The sequence below is a fragment of the Protopterus annectens genome, chromosome 3.part0 (genome assembly GCF_019279795.1).
Source record: "Protopterus annectens isolate FY-2018-M chromosome 3.part0, PAN1.0, whole genome shotgun sequence".
NCBI lineage: Eukaryota > Metazoa > Chordata > Ceratodontiformes > Protopteridae > Protopterus > Protopterus annectens.
The window spans coordinates 113,747,792-113,758,910 of record NC_056731.1 but is presented as its reverse complement, the minus strand read 5'-3'; the positions used below and the strand labels follow the sequence as shown (position 1 = coordinate 113,758,910).

The 11,119-nt window shown below is 38.8% G+C and overlaps 1 protein-coding gene across 1 annotated transcript in view; it reads right to left on the bottom strand.

The window, feature by feature from the left end:
• Positions 1-11,119, bottom strand: part of NUP42 (nucleoporin 42) — a 513,730-nt gene that overhangs the window by 259,313 nt on the left and 243,298 nt on the right. The window lies entirely within an intron of this gene.

The following is an 11,119-nucleotide window of genomic DNA, read 5'->3' as shown; positions in this document are numbered from 1 at the left end:
TGCACTCCAAAACAAGAATCTCTTCCATTTTTCTGCGTACACTTTCCTTGTACTAGGTCTTCTGGCTTCCATAATCACATTTAAAACTTGTTGAGGAAGCTGAGACCTGCTGTCTTTCAAAACAGAATATGCCAGGCTGTGAGATGTAGAGAGTGAAGCTTGACATTGAGCAGATGACCGTCCCTCTGAGACAACAGGTGTGGAATCAAGGGTAAAGGCCATGGAGGCTTCCTTACCAGACTCCTCAGTAATGGGTACCAGTGCTGCCGAGGCCAATCTGGAGCTATTAAAATCATCCTTGGCTTGTCTTGTCTGACCTTTAGAAGCACCTTTGGAAGAAGAGGCAGAGGTGGAAAGGCATACACATGAAGATTTTTCCAACTGAAAGAAAGAGCATCCACTTTCCAAGCTGTGTGATGAAATCCCTTCGTGCAAAACTTTGGCAGCTGGTGGTTTAGTGGAGAAGCGAATAGATCTATGTCTGGAGTTCCCCATGACACTGTCAATTTTTGAAATACATGAAGATCCAGTTTCCACTCGTGGGGATCCATGATTTGTCTGCTTAATACATCTGCTAAGGAGTTCTGTGCTCCCGGCAGAAACCTTGCCTGAAGAGTTAGTTGCAGACTGAGCGCAGTCCCCCATAAAATCATTGCTTGTCGGCACAATGGGTAAGAATGTGTTCCCCCTTGTTTGCTGATGTACCACATGACAGTTGTGTTGTCTGTTAGAATCAACACCTGCCCTGGAAGAAGTAACTCCTTGAAAGCAATTAATGCAAACTGAACTGCTAACATCTCTTTCATGTTGATATGTAGATGCTGTAGTCTGGCAGGCCACTTGTCTTGTATCCACTTTCCATTTAGATGAGCTCCCCAAGCAATATCTGAGGCATCTGTCGTTAGAATCTGACTTGCCTCTGGCCGGGTCACAGAGAGTCCCTTGTTTAGGTGACATTCCTGAGCCCACCACAAAAATTCCTTTTGAATGCAAGGTATTATTTGAATGACAGTGTCCAAATCCTGGCAGTGCTGTGTCCACAGATTTTTGAGATACCATTGTAGCTTCCTCATATGCAGTTTGGCATTGGGAAGCACCAGAATACAAGATGCCATGAACCCTAAGGCTTGAAGGACTGTCCTTGCAGTCAGCCCGGACTGAAGAGATAGATGATGGAAGTAACTGGAAAGATTCTTTTGTTTGTCCGGGGTTAAAAGGCCATCTGGGCTGCTGTATTCAGTCTCACACCCAGAAAGCACATGTCTTGAGAGGGTACTAGACTGGACTTTATTTCGCTCACAGAATACCCTAGGCATCTTAGCACTGCTATGACATATTCCAGATGCTGTAGAAGATCTTCTTTTCTTGAGCCAGAATCAGGCAGTCGTCCAAGTAAGGATAGATTTGGATTCCTTTTAGCCTGAAGTAAGCTATCACTGGAGCCAGAACCTTTGTGAATACTCTGGGCAGTAGATAATCCAAAGGGCAATGCAGAGAACTGATAATGAGAATTTCCAGCTCGAAACGCAGATACTTCCTGCAACTTAGTCTTATTGGCACATGAAGGTAAGCTTCCTTGAGATCTAAAGTTACCATCCAGTGATCTTTGCCCAGCAGAGGTAAAAGCTGTTGTAACGCCAACATTTTGAACTTGGGAATGTCCAGATAAGTGTTGAGGATAGATAAATCCAGAATTGGTCTCCACGTGTTCCCCTTCTTTGGTACTAGGAACAGGCGAGAATAAAATCCTAGGCCCCTTTCCGCACAGGAACTGACTGAATGGCCCCTATTTGGAGCAACAGAGAAATTTGCTTGTGAGCCTCTGTTCTTTGAAGAGGAGGAATGTCTGGCATGCCTTTGAAAGGAGGCAAGGTATGGAAATAAAACCTGTAACCGTGGTGAATAATATCCAGAACCCATCTGTCTTGGGTAATTAAATCCCAATTTTCTTTGAAAAGAGACAGCCTTCCTCCCAAAGGTGCTGCCAGGCGAGAACGCATTGGCAGCTGAAAAGGCAGGTCATTGGGTCTGCTTACGAAAGGACTGACCCCTGCCCTCACCAGAAGTCTGAGCAGGGGAACTCCCTGTCCTAGGCCTAAAGAACCCTGAGCTCTGCCCCTACCACGCCTAGACCTACCCCTAGACTGGGAATCATAAGCAGGATAAGTCCATCCCTTAGTAGGCCAATTTCTACTAAACTTCGGAGGCTGCACCTGCAAAAATCTTTAACAGTTTGCATAGACTTAGCCTTGTCCTCCATTTTCTTCAAAACTGCTTCCACAGGCGAACCAAACAACACATCAGACTGTAAAGGAGCATCCAAAATCCTTGTCTTAACATGCTCAGCTAAATTCTGATCCCTCAGCCAGGCGTGCCTACGAAGAACAGAACCAGTGGCAGCCACCCTGGAGGAGGCCTGCACAGCATCAAAACCACACTGCAAGGAATGTTTACCCACCTGTTCAGACACATGAACTAAATCCTGCAACTCTTTACACTCAATACCTTCAGCCAGAGCATCCACCTTAGATTTCAACTGTGAAAGAAGATAATTCTGATATTTTAACATGTGAAACTGACAATTCAACGCCTCATGGCTAAAGTGGAAGAAGTATACACTTTCTTTCCCCATCTATCCAAAGCCCTTGCCTCTTTATCAGGAGGGACAGGATTTTTAACAACTGAGGCCTTCACACCTTTAGGCCCCTGAGAGACAGTTTCTGGGTCTACCCTAGGACTCTTAAAAGATACTTATGAGCTTCAGGCACCCTATAATACCTATCCGGTTTAACTGGGGCAGGAGGCAAAGAATCAGGATTCAGGGAAGCCTCTGCAAACACATCTTCCACCACATTCAAAACAGGAGGTATAGCTAAAGGCCTATGCTGGGGTAAAACAAGAATTCCCTAAGCCTTTTCCTGGAATCAGAGAAATCTTGACCTTCCCATTTAAAATGCTCCCTCATGGAATGCAGAGTCTCTGAAAATGAAAAATCCTCAGGAGGAGAAGCAGAAGGAGTAGAATCATCCACATCAGAATCAGAATAAGGAGGGTACTCCTGCAAGTCTTCAGCCAAGACTCAAGCCTCCGAGCATTGCTCAAAACTCTCAAACTCAGGTTCCACCCTAGGCCTCTTATCAGGAGGGGGCATAGAACCCCTAATCATAGTAATCAAATCCTCTGCCATTTTAAGCATATGTTTCTTAGGCAAAGATCCTGAAGCACTAGGAGAAACCCCCACAGAAGCTAAACTTGGCCTGCCCCTCAAAGAAGCCTTGGAAACTGAAGGGGAGGCTCTAACCACCTTAGGAAGAGAGGGAAGAACAGCCACCTGAGAAGCCCCCTCAGCCTGGCCTACTTCCTGAGAGGATACATCCTGTAACAGTAAAGTCTCTCCCTGAGACTCCAAAGAGACACCTGGCAAAACCTCCGGCTCCACTGAGCCTTCCAAAGAACCGACGCCTGGGACTGTCGGTTCCTCCACCCTAGGCTGTGCTGCTTTATCTTTATGCGTTTTAGCCGAAGCCGGCGTCGGAGCATCCGATGGCATTTTATAATTACAACGCTTCCCAAACACTAACCTGGCACAGTCTAACCTTCTCTTAATAGTGCGTTTGTTAAATCTAGCACAAGAGCGGCATCCAACAACGCCGTGCTCAGGCCCTAAACAAGGTATACACAAAGTATGGTAATCCCTATGAGGTATCTGTTTCCCACAAGAAATACAGTTATTCACTTTTTCTGACATCCGGTTAAATACTGAGGCAAGAAAAACCAAAATATTCTAACGGGTACTTAGCCAACTTTGATTCGGTCTGAAACTCTGACTTCAGAAACTTTCAGAACGCCAACCTGCACTCGCAAAATTGCTTCTGCATCGGACCATGCGGCAAAAAAGACTGAGGATATGACGTCGGTCATGCGCATTAGTACCCTGACGTACTGACGTCAGTCTAATGCGCCCTGACCGACGTCAGCCATATACTTTGGTATTCGGGCCGACTGGACAGCGGACTACCCCAATAGTTAGGACTGCAGCAATGTGGAATGAAGAACATCATACTTTTGTAAGGGTGCTGTCTGCTGGCAATTGTATAGTATCCATGGCATAGTTAAATGTTGTGGTTAAAGTAGGTATGTCTATTTACTGTATTGTCTCATGTCCAACAAATCGCTACCTGCTTATAATATGCTATGGCACTGTGTACTACAATCTCTTTGCCTCTCAGAACTTTACACTGTCTTTTCAATTTATATTATTAGACTATGAAATTGCAGCTATAAAAAGTGTCAGGCTTAATTTCAGTAATGTGTCAGCTAAGGGATGCTGGTTTCATTTCAGCAAGAATGTCTGGCGTAAGGTTCAGCAGTTTGGGCTAGGGTCCTTGTATAATAGTTCACATCCATTTCAGTTAGCTGTGAAGTCTCTAATAGGTTTGGCTTTCCTAGAGGAAGAGGAGGTGATTGCAACATTCAATCAGCTCAAGGAATCATTTCCTGACGAGGGCAAGAATGTTGTGAAATACTTTAATGACTGGTATGTTTTGGGACGTGTCCGTAAATTTACTACATGTTCAACCACAGTTTCACGGTTTCCCCCATCGCTCCCTATACCGTTTTGGAACATAGCTGAACTGAATAGGTTATTTCTGCCACATACTCAAAACTCAGCCACGAATAATAGTATTCCCAGCGGTACAAATACCTCTCTGCTTACAATACAAAGTATAACGAAAAATCCAAACAACAAGGCTGAGAGGTAACCAAAGTACACGTAGAAATCCAGCGTAAAATGTACGATAAATGAGAAAATAACCACAATATAAAAATAAAATCGTGTTTATTACCAAAATAACTGGTAAGCGCTTTCACCGTAGCTTCATCAGACCATTAAAATTTAAACTCTTGCTTCACACAATTTATAAACTCCATTTGATGACTCAAGCTAGATAACAGCCCATTTAAAGGGACTTCACAAAATACATCCTATAACATAATATGCATTACAAATTATTCTTAAAACATTATCTATCACGATAAATTCTATTTAATATATATGGCGCTTACTTTTTCATACGTGCGCATCATGATGTTTATACTGTATAACATGCACTTCCAATATTAAATGATCTATGTACCAATTTTGTAAAAATTAGTTCACACTTCATTATTTAAAATACCCATTGTTATAGTGCGTAATATAGCACTAAAACAATGAAAGATTTTTTCACTGTAAAACTATCATATAACGCAAATACTCATAATAAATTACTTATAACATAGTCCAATGTTAACCACTCAAAATCTGAACATTTTTTCATGACTTTAAAATAAATCAATTCTCATAAATTAGCATAAGTGGCACATCGAATAAAAATTTTCGACATTGAAATAACTTGTTATATAATACACATATAAGTGCACCTTCCTTAGACTATCAGCGATCATTAAGGCATTAGAGCATTAAAGTATGTCATTTACTAGCTTTTCATATCACACGATCACAAGGTGGTGCTTATGAGTGTTAATATTATGACATATGGTGGAAGCTAACGAATATTCGGCTCTCAGAAATATACATATTTACAACCCTTATATCTAACTGCTGGACCTCTACGTAAATAGTATAATGAATGCATCAATGGGAAATACACACAATATATCTCGATGCTCTTAAGATGATATATAATGACCTCCATATTCACACAATGTTATTGTAAACTCAAACTAGTACTAAAAATATCGATAATGTATATAATGTGGACTAGCCGCCTCTAATAGGCCACCTAATAAGGTGGTAATTATATATATATATATATATATATATATATATATATATATATATATATATATATATATATATATATATATATACATACAAAAAATTAATCCACTATACACAATAACCCATAAAAAAGGGGGATCTCATTATAAAGTATCACATGGACATAGAAATTTCATTTGTACCCCTTTTTAAAAACGTTTAGTGAATGAAAGTGAAGACATCGACTTATCAGTTTATTCAATAATAAATTATAACATTCAACATTCTCATTTAACTTTTAACCGTCTAGCTCTAAGTATTGGTTTTAGGGAGGCCCTCTCGTTAAGACCCTTACCTTTATCAGCCCGTAATTTCATAATCCAATCAATTACTCTACACTCAGTAGTATTACAAATGTTCCCTTTTCTAACTGAGGGAATAATGTTGTCTATAGCCATAAATTTAAAATAATGATTTCCTTCACTAGCTACATGTTTTGCTAGGGCATTAGTATTATACCCAATCCTTATGGCATATAGGTGCTCCCTAATCCTAATGTGGAGCATCCTGTTGGTTTTACCAACATAGAATGCTTCGCATTCTTGGCAAACTGCCAAGTATACTAGATTTTCTGTATTACAAGAGGCTGTAATATGAAAGTAAAAAATATGTCCTGTTTCTGGATGAACAAAGAAATTGCCTGTAGAGATGTATTCGAAATATCCACACTGCCCACATGGACGTGTTCCTTTATAATCATGCACCATAATATTCCTGTTAGGGTAACACAAGAGCCTTTTCAAGTTTGGTTTATTCCTATATTGGAAGCTAGGTTGATCACCCACTATTAATTTAATATCCTCATTACTAGTTAGGATGCGCCAATGTTTAACTATGTCCATTACTATTTTCCTATCATTCATATAGTACATAGGTACTTTCACTGGTTTATATTTATTCTCCTTCCCTGATGGATTATATATTTGTTCAGAGAAATATGGCAATGCCCTGTTAAATCTCAAATTCCCTATATTCGATAACCCTTTATTAATTTCTACATCTGTATAGCCACGTTGAATCAACCTATACTAGAAATTATTAATTTCCTGTTGGAAACCTTGTTCCAAGGCATTTAACCGTGAAATTCTCATACTCTGCCCTTTTATAATATTATCAAATATATACTGGGGGTGCATACTAGATCTGTGTAGGAGGGTATTCCTATAACAGGATTTACGATACACTCCAGTATTTACTTGATCATCCATAACCCTCTCTACAAATACATCTAAGTAGTGGATCTTAGTATCTACTTGCAAGTAAACTTCAAGTAGGAGGTCATGTTATTAATTGCTGTAATATAATTTGTCAAATCCTCTCTACTACCCTGCCAAACAAAGAAGACGTCATCTACAAAACGTCTGTAGAATCGTACATGTTCTAGATGTAAAGTGTGCCAAAATAATGTTTCTTCCTCCCACTCAGCTAGAAATATGTTGGCGTAGCTACTGGCACAGGACATGCCCATAGCCACGCCATCACTCTGCATGTAGATATCATCTTCATACACAAAAACATCGTTTTCCAAAATAACTTTAACAAACATGGCTATAAGATCCACTTTTTCATCTGTATATAGACTATGTTTCGATAAATAATGCTTGATAGCCTCTACACCTGTATTGTTAGGAATGATAGTGAATAGGGATTGTATGTCAAGGGTTACAAACAACACCCTCTAAATTAGAGCTCCTTGCAATTATTTTTTTTTAACAACTTCTATCTATTCAGCATTTTCATTATTTTCAGAGCCTTCATTTCTTCTTACTTTTTAGTGGTGTTTCTATTCCTTTTGCTTTGTGTCCCAGTTTTCTATAAAATCTTTTTTGGTCATGAATGAATAAATAATTTTGTACTTTTCCTTTATAATTTATCTGCATACCTTCTAAGTTTTTCTGCCTGTGCTGATATTTGGGTCTATATTAGAAGACCGAATGTTTAGGTGATCAAACACCTAAACATCGATCTTCTAATATCGACCCACACAATGTTGAACACCCCAGGGAAACACGTCCCTCGGCCACAACACAAAAAACATTACTTTACATCTAAATTAAGTAGGGGGTTTTGCCCCCACACCCCTCCTAACTAAATATACTAACTCCGAGATCACTCAACAGTAGGGAAATGGCAAACTCCGGCAAACGACCAAGGGAAATATTTCCCTGCGTTAAATTGGCCGTTCTCTGTTTTTTGCTTTCGATACTAGAAGACCGATGTTTAGGTGTTTGACCACCTAAACATTCGGTCTTCTAATACAGACCCCTGATATTTTTAGTTTATTATTGTCAACAGTATACAATTAAGTCTTTATCCTTCTATGTATTTTTGGTGGTCTAACAGTGATACTTTTTGGCTTAATTACTTTACAGTTTTATCTGCTCCATGCTTCCACATTGGCATTTTACTCCTTGCCTTCGTTTTCTTTGTTAGTCTACATTTTTGTGGCATTATTTTAACTACACAGTAATATAATCCATTTCTGTTATATCACAGGAATTTCTCTTAATAGATCTGGTTACTGTGTATCTGTTACTAATTTTCACACTTTGGGTCTTCTTTACTGTCTTTAATCCATGTCTTTCATCTACTATAACATGTCTATCTTTATTAGATCAAAAGGTCTTTCCTTAAATCATTTTCCTCTGAAATGACAACATAGTCATTGCCCTTGGTTTCCTCCGAGTAATCCACAGAAAGTTCCAGAAAATCATGTGACATATCCTCTTCAGATGGGAACCCATTGGCCCATCACTTTCAACATTAACCATGTAAAGTTGACTCTCTTTCCTGCTCCTTACCTTTCTGTGCAACTACAACTTGCCTTTCTCCTACAGAAGACTCCAGAGCATCATCAGGTTGCAATTCTTCTTCAGCTGCCGCCTCCTGTTCCATCAGATAATTCCATCATGCGAGGATATGTTCTGGGTTGGATTCCCCACACTAAATCCTTCAAAACAAACACTTCAGAAACAAATACACAAATTGAAGTTATGGATTACCTTTTACCTTACTATTACTACTCCTTCCTACATTCCCCATTTGTTTTATTTTCATATTATGAAATCTTCCATCCAAGTGCCTCTGCCTTTATTCCTCTTCAAACTTTTTGGAGCGGCTTTTTAATATGGATAAGTTTGGCTTTCTCCTTTTTGTACAAATACTGCACTATACCAGATCTCTTTCTTTCCCAAGTCCATGTTTCTTTTTTATACCTTTCAAAAATCTCTGGGTTTTGTTCTTTATATCTTTGCACTTCCTCCATTGCTTGTTTTTTTCAGGTAACCCAGAGTTCCTTTGTCTGTGTAATATTTTTCATAAATCTGTTGCATTAATGAATACAAATAAATTTGAAGCTTTTGATATATTTTTCTTGTGCAACTCTTTTATTTACTCTAATTTCTCTCAGTCTTTCTAAATATCTTCTATCTGGAAATCCTGGGATTCTTGCATTAATAGTAATTTAACATAATTTGGTCCTTATATTCAAAGGGACATTCTGTCATCTTTATGGCTCTGTTTTGGTCTGTCAGTTTTTTTTTGTGCACTACTACTTCTATAAAAGAGAGGGCATCTTGTTCCGAGAAGTCTACATTGCCTTTTCTCCAGTCCTGGCACTAGTGCATGAATCAGGATTGGGGGGGGGGGGGTATCCTAGGACCTGTATACTCTATAGATATTTTTTTCAACTTAACATTCCCCATGAATACAGTCTATACCTTCTAAGTTTTTCTGCCTGTGCTGACTATATATCAATGCTGTATTGTTGAGATGTCAAAACAGAGTCCACCATGTGAAGTTACCCACCAAGACTTGAGGATGAATTCAGTTCCAGCAATGCTATTATCCTCTTTCGCGGATTTCATATCTCCATTCAGACCCCTTTATATTCTGTTTAATTTCTCAAGTCTTTTGGGTTTCTAATATCATGATGGAGATGGACCCCATTCCTAAGTTAGGTTAGGATTATAAAGTTCATGAATTTATTATTGTTTTAATCTTTGATGTTAGCCAAAAGTTCTCTTTGCAGCACCAGCAATGTTCTCAGAAATGACTCCTGCAATTCACATGGAGTTATGTGTATTGGTAGTGTATCTAAATAGGACTCTATACTCTTTTTTATGAGACCCACTGCTCCTACTACTAAGAACTGTCCAGGTATCCATCTTCCACGCTGCTGTCATTTCTGCCTGCAAATCCTGATATTTTACACACCCTCCTGCTCATGTTCTTTTATATCACATTCCTGTCCCAAACAGATACTTTCTTGGATCTGCAGCTTTCCTAATTTAAATACTGCTTTTGTACATTTATCAAGACCAAATGACATTCTTATCATCTGAGAAAGAATTAACCACATGCAGTTGTGCTTTTCGGTTCCTCATCTGATGAACTATACCGTTTTAAAACATCCACAAAAAGATGATGAGAAGTCTTTACACTTCGTTGTTTTCTGACAGCCAAACTGTAACCATGACCTAAGTCCATTAAGTAGACAGTTTAACATGTTAAGGGCAAGGCAAAAAAAAGCAGTGGTGACAGAGAGCCACCCTGTAATATCCACCTTTGAATTGCTATCTCTGTGATAGTTATTTGTCCTTTACTATGGCTTAGCTGCAAAGTGGTTTGCCACTGTTTCATGGTCACTGTAATGTAAAATCAATCAACGTAGGGTGTATTTTGTACATCTGTAAGCACGCCTTCTCTATGAATGTGGGATACTGTCAAACGTTTTTGTAGTCTATACTCCTATAACGCTTGAAAAAAAGTTTCCACAGACTAGAGGCATATGTTGGAGATTTGAGGATTTATAAAGAGGTTCTTGGGACGATATTTTCTGAAATTTGAGTTGCTTTGATATAAAATAAACTGAACATGCCAAGTCTCATACTTGGACGTGAAGTGAATTTTACCTTAATACAGACATGTTCTTGTAGAGCTGGTGTACAATAACATGTATTGAAGAGGTGAAAGCATGCCTTTAGTTTTGATAATGGCCAAGATACCCACAACTAGAAAATTTAAAAAAGTAATGATAAACTGTGAACTGAAATCAGAAACCAAACTTCCTAGCAAAAAATGGGTGATGCGGGATTATATAATGGAAAAAGGACCATGACAAGGGCAATGACTTAGAATAAAGCATCTAAGATATAGCCTTAATTAATAAAGTAGAATGTAATGCAATGCATGTAACCAATGGTTTGAGCATTAACTTGTATTACAGTGAAAATAAACCAATATTGATAATTGTGATCTCACATTACATTGTAAATAGACAGAGTGTTGTGTATT